Here is a 20,025-nt window from a genome sequence, read left to right as displayed (position 1 = left end):
CTATGGATCCACACCTCGCATTGTAGAAGGGTTGATCAACCAGAGCTGCACTGAGCGTTCTGCTCATACTTATCCTTTTCAGAAAACCCTGTATAGTCTTAGACCAGCATTGCCAGAACAGTTAGAAGACAGGACTTAGAGAACCTTGAGACATGGGAAAGTCCAACTACAAAGGGTGAGGACTCGCCTAGGAGTCCTTGGTCTCAAACCGGTGAAGAAAACCCCTTTCCCCTTTCCGCCCATGTTTCAACGTTCAGTTAGGCAGGTTTTCCGATAGATCTTTCCACCTCTCTTCCTAAGGGAACACAGTACCCTTACAATTCAGAAATGGCAGAAGTAAGTCTTTAGGGGGGACTGTTGAGGACAAGAATTGAGTATGTAAAAATACTTAATTCAGCCATTTCATAGACTCAGTTATATAGTTCAGTAGATGTGAACTAACACACATATTTGTGAATGCTTTTGTTTCTTACTAACATGTATATATGTATATTGCATATTCAGTGTATTTTCCTTAGACACAGTATATACCAGCACATGTAATTGTAAAGATGGCTGCCATTTCCTGTTTTGCACCCAAGACAGATAGACAAAGGAAATTCCTGGAGTCTGGACTGACCAATCCAAGGAGGATGTGTAGATCTCTCTACTTCATGAAGCCCTGCCCTGCAATACTTGATTGGACTAAAACTTTTGTTTACACCCCCTTACTGCTTGGTCTAGAGTTTTTTTCAAATAATAAAGAGCACTTGGTGAGAGCCAGTCATGGATATAGATGTAACTGACTTGCTGTCCAGTTATTTAGTCTCGAAGTGCACTCATGACAATTTATGATTTGAAACAGCAGCCAGATCCCGAGAGATCCTTTGAGTCTCATCATCATCATCGTCATTTTGAACTCGACACCCATTTCTTAGGGGCAGCATCAAGGCTAGGTTGTTTGGGTGGGAAAGGCGGAAGGACATGAACCCTTTCTGTAATAAAGTTATGCAACGTTAAAGTAAATACCTCCCGTTATGGGAAGACCTGCAGAAATCGTATATTGTACAAATGTTATTATAATTGTAATTGTTTCCCCGTTTTTCACAGTTAAACAGCAAAAATAAACCGAAGTTGGTCGGGCAGCCCGTGGATGGTCTGCATTAAACCAAGGGGGAATGTGACACCCTGGACCCCCAGGGGTCACAGGTAACAACACCACCAACACCACACACACACCCCCACCCCTAGTGAGGACACAACAGTCACCCGAAAGGGAGACCTGATGCCTCCCTCAGGGCAAGTAGGGCACACCAGGTGGGTGGAGTCAGGCAGAAAGACACGCCCACCGAGGAGACTACTGTCCTGAGGCAGGAAATACAAACAGTTTGAGTTGTAGAGTGACAGTGACAGGAGGTGTAGAGGAGTAGAGCTGTCAGGAACCCGGGTAGGAGCCTGGGACCCTTGAAACATCAGGCAGGCAGACGGTGGTGGCTGCCTGCAGGAGTACTGGTGTATGACCGGCGGAACCGTAGGGACCGGGCAGGATTGGAGCCTGCCGGACCTGAACTGGGGAGTCAACCATTTACTGGAGCACCAGAAACCGGGTACTCAGACCCCGTCCTAGCTTGGAAACCACTGAGTGTAGACAAATTGACTGATTGCAGTCTGGATCTCACGGGTTCATTCTCACCCCAAGACCCGAAGGAAGGCAAACGCCCACCGAGACCGGGTGAGCGCCACCGCCAAAGGCCAACCACCCGACGGGCCAGTGCCTGCGAGCAACAGAGAGCTCCTCCAGCAGCCGAATACCAAGACCAGAGGTGCAGGGAAGAGGGACCATCACCAATCTCACCGGGGACATCAGCAGCCAGCTGCGGGTACCGACCATCCTTGAACTTTGGTTTACCAGTGACTCTGAGTGTGGTTAATCGTGAGTACACTGGTGCCATCCGGGCACCGCACCGCAGCGCGGCGCCCTGCACCGCATCGCCATCGCCGTCCCCATCGGGCCCTAGGACGCACCGCCCCTACACACGGAGGGGTTAATACCGAGGCTGCGCCACCAACACCGATCCCGGGAATACCCTCCACTCCTGCCGCAGTGGTGGTGCATCCCGTCACCACAAACCGTGGGTGGTGTCACGGATCACCCGACACCCACCGTACACCACCACCCCCACTGCTTCCCCTTAACGGAGTGATGTGGCCCCCGGTCCGGAGGCGCTCGAGCCACCGACCACCTGAGCCTGGACCTCGAGCGGCTCGGCCCGAGCAGTGGAGCGGCCGTGCCCTCTCAGGGCGGTACACTAGCGATCTCACAGCAGGGGCCTGATCGCCGGTAGGTGTCACGCATAACGAGATCGCTGGCGTGATCGTTGCTACGTCACAGAAACTGTGACTAATCAACGATCTCATTAAATATAGAAATGTGGCACTCCTAATATTGCGCTGGTGCTTGGATAGGGTCCCACCCCAGATCAAAAATTGTCAAAAAATCCAGCATTCAAAGCATGAAATAAGGTCATTTTTATTTAAATTTTTATAGAACGCAATTTTGTGTCTATTATTGTCAAAAACGTTTCGGTCTTCCGACCTTCATCAGTTTAACACTATAACAGAAAAAAATATATTTAGAATCAATACAAATATTTTCTCCAAAAAGAAATATTCATAACATTCTTAGCATTCAGAACGGCAGAATAAATTCATCAATTGACATTATAGCCATGCAAATGGTAAACAAAAAATAAAAAATCAAAGCTAATAATCTGTCAGGTGAGTCACTTCACTAGCAGAAGCATGTCCTCCTAAAAATAAGGGGAAAAAAAATAAGTTGTATATGCTGAGCAAGAGAAAGGGAGACAAAGAAAAAAAAAAAAAAGGGGGAAGAGGGAGAAAAAGAAAAAGACAAAAGCAAGGAACCATACACTGCACCTTTATAAAATCAGTGAAAAGCTATGCAAAAAGAAAGCAATAGAGAGAAGAGAAAGCCACGTAACAATCTCGGTAAGAAAATCCTATAGACAGGGAATCAAAGGCATAATGACACTCACCAAAAAGGCTCCAATTCGCATATAAAGATTCCAGTAAGATAAGAAAGACTGCCCATCCGGGTCTGCGATGTGTGTGATTTCACAGCATGATGGCCAGGTTTAAATAGACCGCTTGATTAGCAAATGACTCATAACGGAACGTCACTTCCGATCCGAAGGTCGGAAGTGATGATCCTGGTTGGCAACATGCAAAACTGGCTAGTTGGCAATCACACACAGACGCAGACCACATTAAAGCTGGGTTCACACATAGCGACAGCGACAACGACATCGCTGTTACGTCACCATTTTCTGTGATGTAACAGCGACCTTGTAAGTCGCTGTTATGATCGCTGCTTAGCTGTCAAACACAGCGACGCAGCAGCGATCATAACGTCGCTACATGTGCAGAGAGCAGGGAGCCGCGCACACTGCTTAACGCTGGCTCCTTGCTCTCCTAGCTACAGTACACATCGGGTTAATTAACCCGATGTGTACTGCAGCTACATGTCACAGTGCAGAGAGCAGGGAGCCGCGCACACTGCTTAGCGCTGGCTCCTTGCTCTCCTAGCTACAGTACACATAGGGTTAATTACCCGATGCGTACTGCAGCTACATGTGCACAGAGCAGGAGCCGGCACTAGCAGCAAGAGCGGCGGAGGCTGGTAACGAAGGTAAATATCGGGTAACCAGGGAAAGGTCTTCCCTTAGTTACCCGATGTTTACCCTGGTTACAGCTTTCCGCAGCTGCCAGACGCCGGCTCCTGCTCCCTGGTCGCTTCATTTCGTCGCTCTCTCGCTGTCACACACAGCGATTTGTGCGTCACAGCGGGAGAGCGACGACGAAAAAATGAAGCAGGACATTCAGCAATGAGCAACGACCTCACAGCAGGGGCCAGCTCGTTGCTGGATGTCACACAGAAAATGGTGACATAGCAGAGACGTCGTTGTCGTCATCGCTGTGTGTGACACCACCTTAAGCCAATAAATCTAGATAAGAAACACATAGTTGAATGGAGTAAATACAAGTGCACCATGATTAAATAGATAATAAACAAAGGCAGCAATTAGCCAGGTTTAAATAAAGCACTTAATTTACAAATGACATAACGGAATGTCACTTAAAGACAAGCACAAGGAACCATACACTGCACCTTTATAAAATCAATGAAAAGCTATACAAAAAGAAAGCAATAGAGAGAAGAGAAAGCCATGTAACAATCAATTAGGAGACATTGGAACATTTTACATAAAGAATATCCGGAGGTGGAAGAATTTAAATCACCCTTTCTTCCGTTTTAGACGACCATCTAATTTAAGTAACAAATTGGTCAGGGCAGATATGGGTACCAGTTCTACTGGACCTGTTCAAACTCATTTATTTACCCAAAGACGGGGTACATTTCCATGTTTAAGTTGCCCACAATGTAGCAATGTGTTAAAGGGTGAAAAGGTTCTGCATCCCTACAGTGGTCGGAGTTACCCCATTAGAGGCTTCTTCACCTGCGATACATCCTTTGTAGTGTATGTGATTAAGTGTCCTTGTGGCCTACTATATGTAGGCAAGACAACTCAATCTGTGAAGGAACGTATATCACAACACAAATCTACTATTAGATGTGAAAGGTTGACGTTACCACTTCCATTTCATTTTCACAAACAAGGCCATAGTGTTAGTCAGTTATGGTTTCAGGTTCTAGAACAGGTCTTACCACATAGGAGAGGAGGTGATAGGATTAAAACTTTAAAACAAAGGGAAGCGTATTGGATTTTTATGCTTCAAACTTTGGAGCCTAAGGGCCTTAATCGCGATTTCGATACGTCCAGTTTTTTATAGGTTTTGAATTCTGTTTTTTCACTATTTCTCTACAGAAGAGTTGATCACTGTTTCGATGATGGCCGGTCTATTTAGGTACTTTTAATTCCCTTTTATTTGCCCTATACTTCCATATTTTTTCTCAATTTTTCTTTTTTCACTTCCTTTTTTTCTTCCCCTTTTTTCCCTCTTAACCTCTTCCCCCCCCTTCCCCCCCCTTTTTTCTCCCCCTTCCTTTTTCCTCCCTTTTCTTCCCTCATGCCCCCTTAAAAGATAGTTCAATTATCCCAAATTCATAATCTGATGATGATAATTTATATTTCTAATTTTGATCTCAGCTAAATACACCACTGCCTGAGTCCTTTTTGGATTCTTATTTTACATTCTTTTTTTCTTAATCCTTTTGTTTTTTTACATACTCATGAATATTTCCATACTAAATAGCCTTATTTCTATATTTGTGTAACATGTACTCTCAGTAGAACATGTTGGTCTTTTATCCTCCGTTGTTGTAACGGACAGCATTGTTTTCATTCTTATTTTCACATTAGAGTAAACACTCATCTAGAAGTCTGCAATTGCCGCTTTTGTTTGTAATCCATTAATCATGATACATTTTGTTCTGTCATTTAGCCCATTTATATGCTTTCCATTGAGGCTTAGCAGTTTTATGCCTTTATTTCCCTGTCTATAGGATTTTCTTACTGAGATTGTTACATGGCTTTCTCTTCTCTCTATTGCTTTCTGTTTGCATAGCTTTTCACTGATTTTATAAAGGTGCAGTGTATGGTTCCTTGCTTTTGTCTTTTTCTTCCTCTTCCCCCTTTTTTTTTTTTTTCTTTGTCTCCCTTTCTCTTGCTCAGCATATACAACTTATTTTTTTCCCCCTTATTTTTAGGAGGACATGCTTCTGCTAGTGAAGTGACTCACCTGACAGATTATTAGCTTTGATTTTTTATTTTTTGTTTACAATTTGCATGGCTATAATGTCAATTGATTAATTTATTCAGCCATTCTGAATGCTAAGAATGTTATGAATATTTCTTTTTGGAGAAAATATTTGTATTGATTCTAAATATATTTTTTTCTGTTATAGTGTTAAACTGATGAAGGTCGGAAGACCGAAACGTTTTTGACAATAATTGACACAAAATTGCGTTCTATAAAAATTTAAATAAAAATTACCTTATTTCATGCTTTGAGTACTGGATGTTTTGACAATTTTTAATCAACGATCTCGTTAGCAATCTCGTTGTGTGTGATGGGGCCTTTAGTCATCTGGAGATAAGTTATTTGTTTATTTTCCTCTGTGTTTATTTCCCTGTGTATTCTTTAGAGCGTATGTTGCAGGCAGGGGACAGACCACGGCAGGGGGGCTGCTCAGGATGCTCGGATCCGGGCGGTTGCTGTGGCTCGAGTGGCAGCCGGACAAGGGCTCGCGCAGCGGTCCGTCACCCACAACTGAAAAGAAGGGGTTATTTACAGGGGAGAGTTTGTCAGTGACGCCACCTGCGGGTTGCGGTGACTGTTGGTGACACCGCCGCTGCCTTGGTATTGGGTGCCCGGAGCTGATGGAGCGAGGCAGCAGGATGGTATCCCCACCATGGGTAGGAGAGGTGTTGTCCCGGGGCCCAGGTGTACATGGAGTGCTAGGACGCAGTTTGCAGGGTTGGACCGGATGATACTGGTGTACTCACTGTTTGAATAAAGTTACACAGTCCAGATAGTAAACCAAGTGCCGGATACCGGTAGCCTCCGGAAGGGTGTGCTCGGGTCCCGCACACTGGTAGACAGGACAGGGGCCCTTCCTCCTGCACTTCTTTGTTGTTGTCTCGTGTGTTGACTAATCCGCATGAAACGGGGTAAGTCCACTCCAAGTGACTTTTCTGTGGGAGCTGTGGCCCGCGAGAGCTGACCCTTGGGATTTTTGCAGGCACTTACAGACGGAAAACTATAAGCAATGTGGACGAACTGAGTTTTAGGTATATACAAAAGAACCTCAAATTCTAATAAAATTACAAACTTTATTCAAAAATGTAAAAACTTTATCACACCCAGTACTTGTGAACACAGAAAAGGGACAGTATGAGGGAGCTAAATATATATGGGATCCCTATAGTGCCCTATGGGATCTTACTCCTGCCTGACAACGGAGGGTGTGACACCGTAATTTTTTTGGGCGCTCCCATTCCGCGTCGGCTATTCCTCACTGTACCCTGTGAATATCAGTGAATTAAATAAATTTACACTCAAGATTGCCAAATATGTGTGTTTGGAGCGTATAATTTACAAGCAAATCACTGGTATGTGATCAAGAATTCCAATATACAGTATGTAGGAATAATAAGACTCCAACCCATCACAGACCATAAAGACACAGGACAAAGGGAGATTGCATACTACATCCCATTATTGAAGATAGCTGGAAATACATATTTCAAGATACATGGTATGTAATCTACATTAATATAATGGAAAATAACATTAATATAATGGAAAGATAATCAATTCCATTAACCAGTAAGCCTCCCCTCTTTCTACGAAAAATGGCAACCAAAAGTCCATTCACCTGTCTAAAAGTAAATTACAGGATTAAACGCATGGATTTACTAAGGAAGCAAAAATACACTGCTTGTTCCTTTTAAAGAGATTATTGCCTTGTAGGTGTACTATGGCAATCACAATGATCTAAAACAGGACATGAGCAATATATAGGGGTAAAGTTACCCAAGGAAGATAACAAGATACATTACTTCCCTTTAGATGGTATCTCTGCCTCCCTCGACATATTTCCCCTTATCAAAGATCAAAGGTTCATCAGGAAGCTGGAAAAATACTGAAATCTCTGGAGGAGTAATCTATGGCTTGTTATCTTCCTTGGGTAACTTTACCCCTATATATTGCTCATGTCCTGTTTTATATCATTGTGATTGCCATAGTACACCTACAAGGCAATAATCTCTTTAAAAGGAACAAGCAGTGTATTTTTGCTTCCTTAGTAAATCTATGCGTTTAATCCTGTAATTTACTTTTAGTAAGAAGACTGTGAAAAAAGAAGCGCAAATAGGGTCAATAGATACGGGGTTTAGGAATGAGCAGTACTACTCACCAATAGGGGTTGTGAAAGTCACAACTCCTGTAAAGGCATGTAACTCCAGGTCACGGCAGCAGTCCCCACGGTGGCCGATAACAGAGAGTAGTAGAAATGGGTTTCCAAGCTGCGCCAATGACCAAATGATCATGGAAGTTTAGGATTAATGTTGCTTTATTTCATGCACAGGTCAATGCGTTTTAGGAGACTCAGCTCCCTTCCTCAGGACAAACAGGCAAAAGAACATCATATCTGCTGTGTTAGAGACCACACAAGCATTATATACCATTATGCTGACGTCATGACCCCACCTCCTTTGAAAAAAATTGGTGGGAATCCATACATTTAAAAATAAACATGACGTAATACATTGTAATTGTAGAATTATAAAACATATCTCCATTAGATCTCTTTCTTTTTGTCCTAGAAACATAGAAACGTATAATAAAAATTGTATTAAAACAAATTGTCAATATGTGTTTATTGTGTCTGGAAGCTAAAAATATATAAAAAAACCTATATAAATATATATATCCGAATATATCAGTATCTCAGGGTCAGCCTAGAACACCATTCCTGATTTTTAACACTAATTAACGCATAGGGCTGAAAACCATGTGTGGGGAACGTGCAACCCAGTGAGCCATTCACATATGTGGATATGGTTATTGAAAAATAGTGTCAAGGGAACAATCTCCTCCTTTAACAAAAAAAGAAAAAAGAAAAGGAAAAACCTGATAAAACATTATATGTATGTGAATCAAAGTGGAAAAAGGAAGCGGGCGCCAGAATTCAGCCTACAGCCGCTCATACTGAAGTTGATCGCAGATTGGTAGGTGACAGGGTGAATTAAGTCCTGTCTGGCCATTGTGATTATACTGTGTGCTTGAACCTGTACAGCATGGGTCCCCAATTCCAGTCCTCAAGGGCCGCCAACAGTGCATGTTTTCAGGATTTCCTTAGTATTGCACAGGTGACAATTTAATCACCTGCACAGTTGATGATTCCAACACCCATGCAATGCTAAGGAAATCCTGAAAACATGCACTGTTGGCGGCCCTCGAGGACTGGAGTTGGGGAACCCTGCTGTACAGGGATACCTCTCTGGATTGATGTACACGAGGGGTTTGTTCTCCCTTCTTTCATCTACGGCTTTTTCTTAAGCCCCTTTGTCTTTGGAGCACTGGATCTATATCTTTGACCAGAGCATGCGCACTAGAAATTTTCCAACGCTCATTCACCCCACCACCTGCCGACCTGCGGTAAACTCTTGTGAACCCGCAGTATGAGCGGCTATAAGCCGAGGTCTGGCACCCGCTCCCCCTTGTTTGGCACTTTAATATTATATACACATAATGTTTTATCGGTTTCCTCTTCTTTTTTCCCTTTTTTCTTTTCTCTTTTTGGTGAGGGAGGATATTGTTCCTTGGACACTATTTTCTAATAAATATACTCGCACATATGAGTGGCACATTTGCCTACACATCCCCTGTACATAGTTCCCTGCCCTGATGTGATGTGATAACTACTGTTGAACACCAGGAATAGAGTTCTAGGCATACTCCTATATATTGATATACATACATATATGAATTATATAGGTATATATATACTTTACGGAGCGCTTGATCCATACCTTTGACCAGAGCAAGCGCGTTGGATTTTTTCCCACGCTCATGAACTTAATTCATCCCGACACCTACCAACCTGCGATAAACTTCTGTGAACTCGCAGTATGAGCGGCTGTAGGCTGAATTCTGGCACCCGCTTCCTTTTTCCACTTTGATTCACATACATATAATGTTTTATCTGGCTTTTTCTTTTCCTTTTTCTTTTTTTGTTAAAGGAGGAGATTGTTCCCTTGACACTATTTTTCAATAAACTTATCCACACGGTTCCCAGCCCTATGCGTTAATTAGTGTTAAACATCAGGAATGGTGTTCTAGGCTGATACTGATATATATATTTATGTAGGTTTTTTTATATTTTTTTAGCTTCCAGACACAATAAACACACATTGACAATTTGTTTTAATACAATTTTTAAAATACGTTTCTATGTTTCTGGGACAAAAAGAAAGAGATCTAATGGAGACATGTTTTATAATTCTACAATTACAATGCATTATGTCATGTTTATTTTTAATCCATACATTTTTAAATGTATGGATTCCAGCCGATTTTTTTCAAAGGAGGTGGGGTCATGACGTCAGCATAATGGTATATAATGCTTGTGTGGTCTCTAACAGCAGATTTGATGTTCTTTAGCCTGTTTATCCTGAGGAAGGGAGCTGAGTCTCCTGAAACGCGTTGACCTGTGCATGAAATAAAGCAACATTAATCTTAAACTTCCATGATCATTTGGTCATTGGCGTGGCTTGGAAACCCATTTCTACTACTCTCTGTAATTTACTTTTAGACAGGTGAATTGACTTTTGGTTGCCATTTTTCGTAGAAACAGAAGAGGCTTACTGGTTAATGGAATTGATTATCTTTCCATTATATTAATGTTATTTTCCATTATATTAATGTAGATTACATACCATGTATCATGAAATATGTATTTCCAGCTATCTACAATAATGGGATGTAGTATGCAATCTCCCTTTGTCCTGTGTCTTTATGGTCTATGATGGGTTGGAGTCTTATTATTCCTACATATATTGGAATTCTTGATCACATACCAGTGATTTGCTTTTAAATTGTACGCTCCAAACACACATATTTGGCAATCTTGAGTGTAAATTTATTTAATTCACTGTTATTCAAAGGGTACAGTGAGGGATAGCCGATGCGGAATGGGGGCGCCCAAAAAAGTTACGGTGTCATACCCTCCATTGTCAGGCAGGAGTAAGATCCCATAGGGCACTATAAAAAAAAAATTGTTTAAAAGAACTGAGAGTCCTCAGTGGTTGATACCTTTTAATGGCTAACTGAAAAGATGGTAATAATTGCAAGCTTTCGAGACTACTCAGGTCTCTTCATCAGGCATGGTATAACACAAAATCTGAAGAGTCACATATTTATACACAACAGGACATAGAAAAGTGCAGTAAAAAAAAAACAAGTTTATATAACTTGTTTTTTTTTTTTTTTTTTTTTTTTTTTTTTACTGCACTTTTCTATGTCCTGTTGTGTATAAATATGTGACTCTTCAGATTTTGTGTTATACCATGCCTGATGAAGAGACCTGAGTAGTCTCGAAAGCTTGCAATTATTACCATCTTTTCAGTTAGCCATTAAAAGGTATCAACCACTGAGGACTCTCAGTTCTTTTAAACAATTTTTTTTTATCTCTACTGGCTAACACGGTACAAAGATATATTTTACTTGTATAGGGCACTATAGGGATCCCATATATATTTAGTTCCCTCATACTGTCCCTTTTCTGTGTTCACAACTACTGAGTGTGATAAATTTTTAACATTTTTGAATAAAATTTGTAATTTTATTAGAATTGCAGGCACTTGCAGATGCCCTACCCCCCATGTTGGGCTTCCGTCTTGCTCTATCTAGGCTGCTAGTGGGACAAGACTTGGAATCTTGTCCCCTGCTGGCTAATTGACAAAGTGCTTGCAGCTGTCCTCGACCTAGGGTCCAGGTACCCTGACTGTGCACGGCCTCCGGACCGGGTTCCCGCTGTCGGCACCGGTGGGCTACAACCCTGCCCCAGTGCACTTAAGGTCTCCTGCGACCGGATCTCTGTCGCCTGTGGCCCTGCTCTGCCATCTGCCACCTAGTCAGCTCCAGTGGTCCGGGAGCTACAACCCCCGACTACCACTTCACCCCTCTCACTTCACTGTCTCTTCTCTAACTGACTTGTTCCCGCCCCTTAACACCTCAGGACCCCTAGGTGGGCAAAACCATCTGCCTTGCCCTGCCCACTGGTGTGTTCCCATTGTCCTGGGGGGGTGACTAGGCTTTTGTGGCTGGTGTTTGTACCTGTATGGGGTTGTGTTGGAAGGCCAAGCAGGAGAGAATCCTGCAACTGGAAGATGGATGCAGTCTTCTATGACAACCTGATTTTGTCAGGGCGTCACACTTAGAGGGGTTGACTAATCGCTCATCCCATCCATTCCCTACCTAGGGCCTATTTCAGGGTCAGGGATTCAGCTTGGCGCATAGGTTCGGAACTTATCTAGGGTGGTGAGGGAACCTAGGGCCCAGTGGTAGGTTTGGTCAGGGGTCACCAGCACCCACTTCCCTAGACATAGGTTTTCCCTTGCCATTCGCCTGCTACTTCCCTGTACCTAGTGTGACACTACTTGACATGAGGGATGCATGCAGTGTAGAATGCAATGAAAAATTATTGATCTGAGAACCAAATATTACCATTGACAAATCTGCGTAATGCTATAGATGTTTCCCCATGTAAGACTACAGCTCCAAATATGACCTAAATAATGGCAAGAGCATGGTGAGTTAGTATCAAACTAGAATGCGGTAAAACACAAAAAAGAATTATCCACCTGTAAATCTTGATCTGATATTTAGATGCAAAAATGGATAGTACTCTGATGATTTCCTAGTTGCATCCTAATGGTGTCCAACTTTCACTGTATAATGCTAGAATATGCTTAGAAAAACATGCAAAAAAAGTGATGGTTCACTAAAAACTGACTCTCAGACCAACAGATCCAAAAACATCTACACAAATTAGTGCATTTTTTTTAATTTCTTTTTTGCATGAGAAAAAACCTAATGTGTGAAAAGGCCTTATTCAGAGTATGGTTTCCACATTTGGCCACCACAGTAGTTCATTAGACACTACAATGTTTGTAAATATACAGTGAGGTGACAAGGAGAAAAGTACCATGAATAAAGATGAGCGAACCTGTTTGATAAAGGCTCGCCAATCTCAGGATCGGTCCGAGCGTTAACTTGTTCTTTTCTGCCTTGGCAAACACGAGTCCACCCCTCAAAACTTGGTAATGCTTGTTTTCGTTCATTTGCTGCCCCGAATACTGGCCGTGTTTCCATAATTTTTTTTACTAACATTTTCTTGTTTAGTCTTGGATTGCGGCGCTGTTTCTGCCCCGGGAGAAGGCTTTTGGTGCGTGGCTGTTTTTTTTTTCTGAACTTTATTTGCCGATGTTCCTGCAACCAATCACAGTGCAGGAAACATTATGAAAGTGGAGACAGAAGGGTTTCTGTGATTGGCTCGCTAAGTAACATGTCAGTGTGGATATAAGTAGCAGCTATTTTGCCTCGGCGCCATTTTGTGCATGTTGCTCATTAGTGAAGCTGCTGCTGGTGCTCTTCTTCGTAGATAGTGAGATTAGGCGTTTAATGCTAGGCAGTTTAACTACATAGGCCGGCGATAGTTTACAATGGGGACGTGCAGTGTAGGGAGAGGTTTACCACAAATCAGCACATGAAATTGTGACGCCCTGGCAAAACCAGGTAGTCACACAAATAGGCCCCTGCATAACACCATACCACACAGGGTTACACACAGCCGACCTGAAACCCTAGTCAACCCCCCCAGGGTAGGAAAGGCACAACAGTGCGTGGGACCAGGCGGATGGAGAACGCCCACCTAGGGGCCTGGAGAACCCGGGGTGGGAAAAGCAGTCAGTAGTGAGTTGAGAGTCTGAAGTTCAGGAGAAGAGGAGTGGAGTAGTGAGGAGGTGAAGCTCAAGTTCAGAAAGGCGTCGGGGTTGGAGCCCCGGCATACTGGCTAGGTGGCAGATGGTGTTCCGTGTCTGTCAGGAGACGGGAAGATGGCTGCCGGAGATTCGAGGTGGACCGGGACAGGGTTGGAGCCCGCCGGTACCGACACCGGAGAACCGACCCAGAAACCGTGCACTGAGGGGGTACTTGGACCCTGAAGCCAGGACTGGAACCAACGGCCTAGCTAATTAACCAACTGAGGGCAGGGTTATAGGTCCTGTCCCAACCAAAGTGTCAAAAGCAGACAACAGCCCACCGTGGGGGATAGGGCATCCGCCAGGGCCCGGTAGATCCCACGGGCCAGTGTCAGCGGACATGGATGGCTCCCAACAAAAGGACCGGGAGTGGACTCCCGTGTTTCACACCGGGAAGTCCACCACACAAAACACAGAGTGCAGAGGAAAGTGACACAGATCATCAGCCTGGGTGTGGGACCAGATACACCCGACCGTGGCGGCCAGCTACCAGCACCTTGGTTTACCATTGGACTTGTGCAATTCATTTAATCGTGAGTAAACTAACATCCCCCGGTCTGACCGGGCGCGTCGGCCCCTGCAATCACCACCCTCAGCACAGAGATACTGGGCCCCTGGGCATCCATCCCTACCCACGGAGTGGTTAACATCCAGCTGCCCTTCCATCACCCTGGGTGCCCCACAACAGCAGCGGTCGTGCCACATTTCACCACACACCATGGGTGGCGTCACAGACAGTTTACGGCAAATCCCGTACAAATACGTCCCCTTTTATTTGAAGTGTCCGCGCGACCCCCGGGTCCCGTAGAATCCCACGAGCCACACTGCGGATCCGGATCCGAGCAGCTTGGCTGCTGGCACGGGGGCAGCACAAAATCATAGAAAGATTACTGGTACTTGTAATGTGTCATAAATACTGTAGGTTTGGTCAGCGATAGCTTAGAATAGGGACGTGCAGTGTAGGGAGAGGTGTTGCTGCTGTGCCACAAATCAGCACATGAAATCAGAAATAGGGACTTGAAGGTACTTGTAGTGAGTGAAAAACCATTGCCAGACAGTAAAGGCCACTTTACACGCTACGACATCACTAGCAATTGCTAGTCATGTCACTTGAAATAGCACCCGCCCCCGTCGTTGTAACGATATGTGGTGATCGCTGGTGTAGCGAACAATATCGCTACGGCAGCGTCACACGCACATTCCTGTTCAGCAACGTCGCAGTGACTGCCGAACAATTCCTCCCTCAAGGGGGAGGTGCGTTCGGCGTCACCGCGACATCACTAAGCGGCCGGCCAATAGAAGCAGAGGGGCGGAGATGAGCAGGAAGTAACATCCCGCCCACCTCCTTCCTTCCGCATTGCTGGTGGAGGCAGGTAAGGAGATGTTCATCGCTCCCACGGTGTCACACATAGCGATGTGTGATACCACTGGAACGACGAACAACATCGTACCGGCAGCAGCAACGACATTAAGGAAATGAGCGACGAGTCAACGATCATCATTTTTGAACGATTTTGTGATCGTTGATCATCGCTCATTAGTGTTACACGCTGCGATGTCGCTACCGGCGCCAGATGTGCGTCACTAACGACATGACCCCGACTATATATCGGTAGCGATGTCGCAGCATGTAAAGTACCCCTAAAGGCCACTTTACACACAGAGATAAATCTGCGGCAGATCTGTGGTTGCAGTGAAATTGTGGACAATCAGTACCAGGTTTGTGGCTGTGTACAAATGGAACAATATGTCCATGATTTCACTGCAACCACAGATCTGCCAAAGATTTATCTCTGTGTGTACAGTGGGCTTTGGGCATCCAAATAGGTCTTGGTGCCTGCTCCAAATAACTCAGGCTGAGGCCAGCAGCATATTAATAGGTATTGTTAGTGCAGTATGTACACTCTGCATCTTGCCAATTTAAATTGCCTTTAGAAAATTAAAAAACAGCGTCTGGGTATAACCACGTAGTATTGGCGATCCTAACGAAGATTTTAGTGCAGTATCTAAAAAGTATTTATTGCCACATTTCTCGGTCTGCTGTAAATTTACGTCACTGAAATCAATTTATAGGTATTTAGTGGTGCCTGCTGAAGAATTGCCATTGAACAAGATAAAATGGTGTTCTTCTAACTTTTCTGTGTCTGTTCAAAATTTGTCAGTGAAATACTATTGTAGGTAGTGGTACTTCTTCCTGCCTTTGACTCGCTCACCCCAGGGCTATGGGACACCCGTTGCCGGGCCGGACTAGTCCGGGGGTAGTCAGTGGTGGCTGGGCCCGGCTCCGTGGCTCTGGTGGGTGTCAGTAGAATATGTGGCTTGATGCATAAAGTTTGTGTTTGTGACGCCACCTGTGGTCTGCGGTTATTAAACCGCCGCTGCTGTGTGAGGCCTCCGGGGTGATGATATAGCAGCGATGGTGGTACTGCTCCCCACAGGTGGAGCGGAGCCTCGGGGACACTGTTAGTGCTCGTGAAAGTCTATGGTGTTGTGTGGCTAACATGGTGCAGGGCCGACAGGCAATGAAAGAACCAGGCACAAACAACAGTCTCTTTACCTTTTCCTCTTTTACTTTGGGAACAGTCCAGTCCTGGGAGACCGTTACAGGTGGTGATGGGGATCCGGTCGGCCTGGAAGTACTTGGGGTGATCTTTCTGGCCAGCTGAGTATGAGGCCTACTCCTGTGCTTTTCTTTGTTATGATAGGACCCTGCTTCTCTGAATCCAGCAATGGCCCTCTTTGCTGCTGGGACCGATGGTACATCCCTTTCCCTCTGTGGCAGGCTGCGCAGGCCCTTTCTGGTGCTTCTCTGCTGGAGTCCACACCGGGCCCTGATGCTGCAGCTGTATCTTCGGGATGTATATGGGCCAGGTGCTTGCAGCTCTCCTGCCCTTCGGATTCGGCTACCAGGGAGTATTTTAAGCCCTGGTTGCCACAGACTCCGATGTCCGAGTCTCTTCGCTGCCTCTCTGCTACTCCTGCTTCCCTGGGCCAAGCTACTCTAGCTCTAGGCCCCAGATCCACAGGACAGCACACTCTGCGTCTGCTCACTATCACTTCTCTCTACAGACTGACCACTACTTCCTCCCTCAGGTCAGACTTAAGGAATGCTCCCTGGAATCCCAGGTTCAGAGCTCCCCCTGCTGGCCGGAGGGAGAACTGCGTTGGATGTTAAACTTGCTGGCCAATGGACCTCCCCATTACCTCCAGGCTCAGCATTAACCCTTTGGAAGGGCAATGCTGTTGTGGCGACCAGGTCCTGGGGCGCCACACTCCCCCTTAGTTAAATTCAGTACTCCCGGACTGTAGAAAACAAAACAAGACATACATGTTACAACCTTAAACAACTATAAGAGTCCAGTGTGGCTCCCTGCCGGGTGTCCATTACACTGCTCCATGGGGGACCCGCCGCGATAAAACCCCCAACGTAGGCTCTGGGCGTGCGTCAGAGCATTGATGACCCCACTCTATGCACGCCGGACGGGTTTTTCTTCAGGGGTTGCTGAGCACACTGGTGCTAACTATGTACAGCTAGGTGTTGGCCACCCATAGTCCAGTGGCCCAATTGTCCATTTTCTCAACCCAAAAAAAAAACCCATTTTATACACAACATTACAGACACTTCACATAACTATTTACATTCTAATAAGTACTCTTTCTTTTTACTCTCTATAACTTGCAGGGGGCTGTCCCCGAGTGCTGCGCTGAGACCTGCGTAGTTCTGGTGTTTGTCCCTGACTACTTGGTGTGTCTTCTACCTCAGCACTACAGGTAGGCCTAACCCTGATAGGTAAGCGTGACGATTGCCTATGTGGTCTAAAAGTCGCCAAGGGTATGACAGGTTCACCACTGACAGGGGGTTGATTCTCCTGTTCCACTGCTGGCGTGTCATCTCGTGTTGGAGCGGACGGCTCTTTAGGTGGATCTGGAACCTCTCCTGTTTCTGGCTCGACCAACTGCGGGAACGTCAACACTGGTACCACTATGGCATTGTTTATTCGGGTCCAAGTTTTGGGGAATTTTCCAAGGATTGTTTGGATCATCTCTTCCTCTTTTTCTGGACTTTGGGGACTTTCTTGTACTTTGTCTACTTCTTTTTGCATTCTGCACCGTTCGGGGCATGCTTTCAGGCGGTCTCGAGAAACTGCTTGATAGGTCTTGCCTTCATCTTTGCTTATGAGGCATACCTTACTATTGTCAAAGTTGGAGGGGATAATGGTGTAGGGTTCATTCTCCCACTGATCATCTAATTTATGCGCCCTCCGCTTTTTCTTGAGGACCTGTTCTCCAGGTGCTAAGGGAGTTGCTGGAGCTGTTTGATTGTAATGCTGCTCTTGTCTCGTTCTTGCTTGAGACAGGCTCCTTTCTACGCATTCCTGGACCTTGCGGTACTGCTGCTGTCGCTCTGTATCCCAATCCTCTATCTCCTGAACCGCCTCAGGTGACACAGTCCCCATCTCAAAGTCTACAGGTAACTTTCCAGGTCTTGCTCGCATCAGGTAAGCAGGGCTGCAGTTGGTCAAATTTACTGGGATATGGTTGTACAAGTCTACCAGATCTGGTAACTTCTTTGGCCATTGGTTTCTTTCTTCCAAAGGTAGAGTCTTGAGCATATCAATAACCACATGGTTCATCTTCTCGCACAATCCATTGGTTTGGGGGTGGTACGGTGTGGTTCTGATTTTCTTACAACCGTACATGTTACAGAACTCTTGGAACACTTCTGCCTCGAATGCAGGACCTTGATCAGTCAGTACCCTTTCAGGGTAACCGTGAGGTCGACAAAAGTATGCCTGAAATGCTCTCGCTGCTGTTCTGGCTGTCTGGTCCTTCACGGGCACTACTACCAGGAAACGAGAGTAATGGTCCACAATGATGAGGGCGTACACATAGCCTGACCGTCTTGGTGTTAACTTCATGTGGTCCAGGGCCACCAACTCCAGGGGCTGCTTTGTGACAATTGGCTGTAGGGGAGACCTCTGGCTGGCATCATCTTTCCGCCTCAGGTTACACGGACCACAGTCTCGGCACCACTTCTCGACTGTCTTTCTCATGTGCACCCAGTAGAACCGATCACGGAGTAGGGTCTCCAACTTCTTCCACCCGAAGTGTCCTGCGTTATCATGATAAGCTGCTAGGACCATTGGAGCATCCCTCTGCGGGACCACTATCTGCCAGACGAGTTCATTCGTTCGCCAGTTGACATATCTCTTGCAGAGCTTGCCTTGGTATGTGAACAGTCGTCCCCTCTCCTTCCACAGCTGCTGGGCTTCTTCTGGAGCATCTGGGCCAAGATGGGTCTCAGCTTGTGCTAGCTTTTCTTTGACCAATCGCACGGCCGGGTCACCGTTCTGTGTCTCTTCCCAATTATGGTGGAGTAATGGGTTGACCGAGACCTCGTGCTGGCTCGAGCGCTTCACTCCTACAGCATGCTCACACTGGGAAACACCTTGGTGATGGAAAGCCGGTAACTCTATCTCTTCGAGTTCATCCAGGTCTTCTCCAGACTCGGGTAAGTGAGGCATTCTGGACAGCGCATCAGCATTGTTATTCTTCTTGCCAGCCCGGTACTTGATGGTAAAGTCAAAGTTAGACAGCCGGGCCATCCATCGCTGTTCCAACGCACCTAACTTGGCTGTTGCCAGATGTGTCAACGGATTGTTGTCCGTGAAGATGGTGAACTTGGCCGATGCCAGATAGTGCTTGAAGCGTTCTGTCACTGCCCAAACAATAGCGAGGAACTCCAGCTTGAAGGAACTGTAGTTTTCTGGATTCTTTTCTGTGGGCCGCAGCTTCCTACTGGCGTAAGCTATCACCCTCTCTCTGCCTCCCTGCACCTGGGACAGAACTGCTCCCAGTCCCACGTTGCTGGCGTCTGTATACAGTACAAACGGCTGGCTGTAGTCAGGGTAGGCCAGAATTTCTTCTCCCGTGAGAGCCCCTTTCAGCCGGACAAAGGATGTTTCTATTTGGCTGCTCCATTCAAATGGAGGGATCTGCTTCTTAGCCTGCTTTTGCTGGCCCACCAGGAGATCTTGAAGGGGCGCTGCTATCTTTGTGAAACCATCAATGAACCTTCGGTAGTAGCACACCAGCCCAAGGAACTGCCGCACCTCCTTTACCGTGGTGGGTCTTGGCCAGTCCTTGATTACGGTGACTTTCTCCGGATCAGGTGCCACACCTTCTGCGCTGACCACATGACCCAGGTACTGTACCTTTGGCTTCAAGAGGTGACATTTGGACGGCTTTATCTTCAGGCCATATTTCGACAAGGACTCAAACACTTCTGCTAAGTGCCTCAGGTGGTCTTCATAAGTCTTGGAGTAGACTATGACGTCATCCAGGTACAACAGCACGGTTTCAAAGTTGTGGTGGCCCAAGCAGCACTCCATCAACCTTTGGAATGTCCCTGGGGCGTTGCAGAGCCCGAATGGCATACAGTTGAACTCGCAGAGGC

This window comes from Anomaloglossus baeobatrachus, chromosome 1, assembly GCF_048569485.1.
Source record: "Anomaloglossus baeobatrachus isolate aAnoBae1 chromosome 1, aAnoBae1.hap1, whole genome shotgun sequence".
Classification (NCBI taxonomy): domain Eukaryota; kingdom Metazoa; phylum Chordata; class Amphibia; order Anura; family Aromobatidae; genus Anomaloglossus; species Anomaloglossus baeobatrachus.
Note: the sequence above shows the minus strand (reverse complement) of the source record.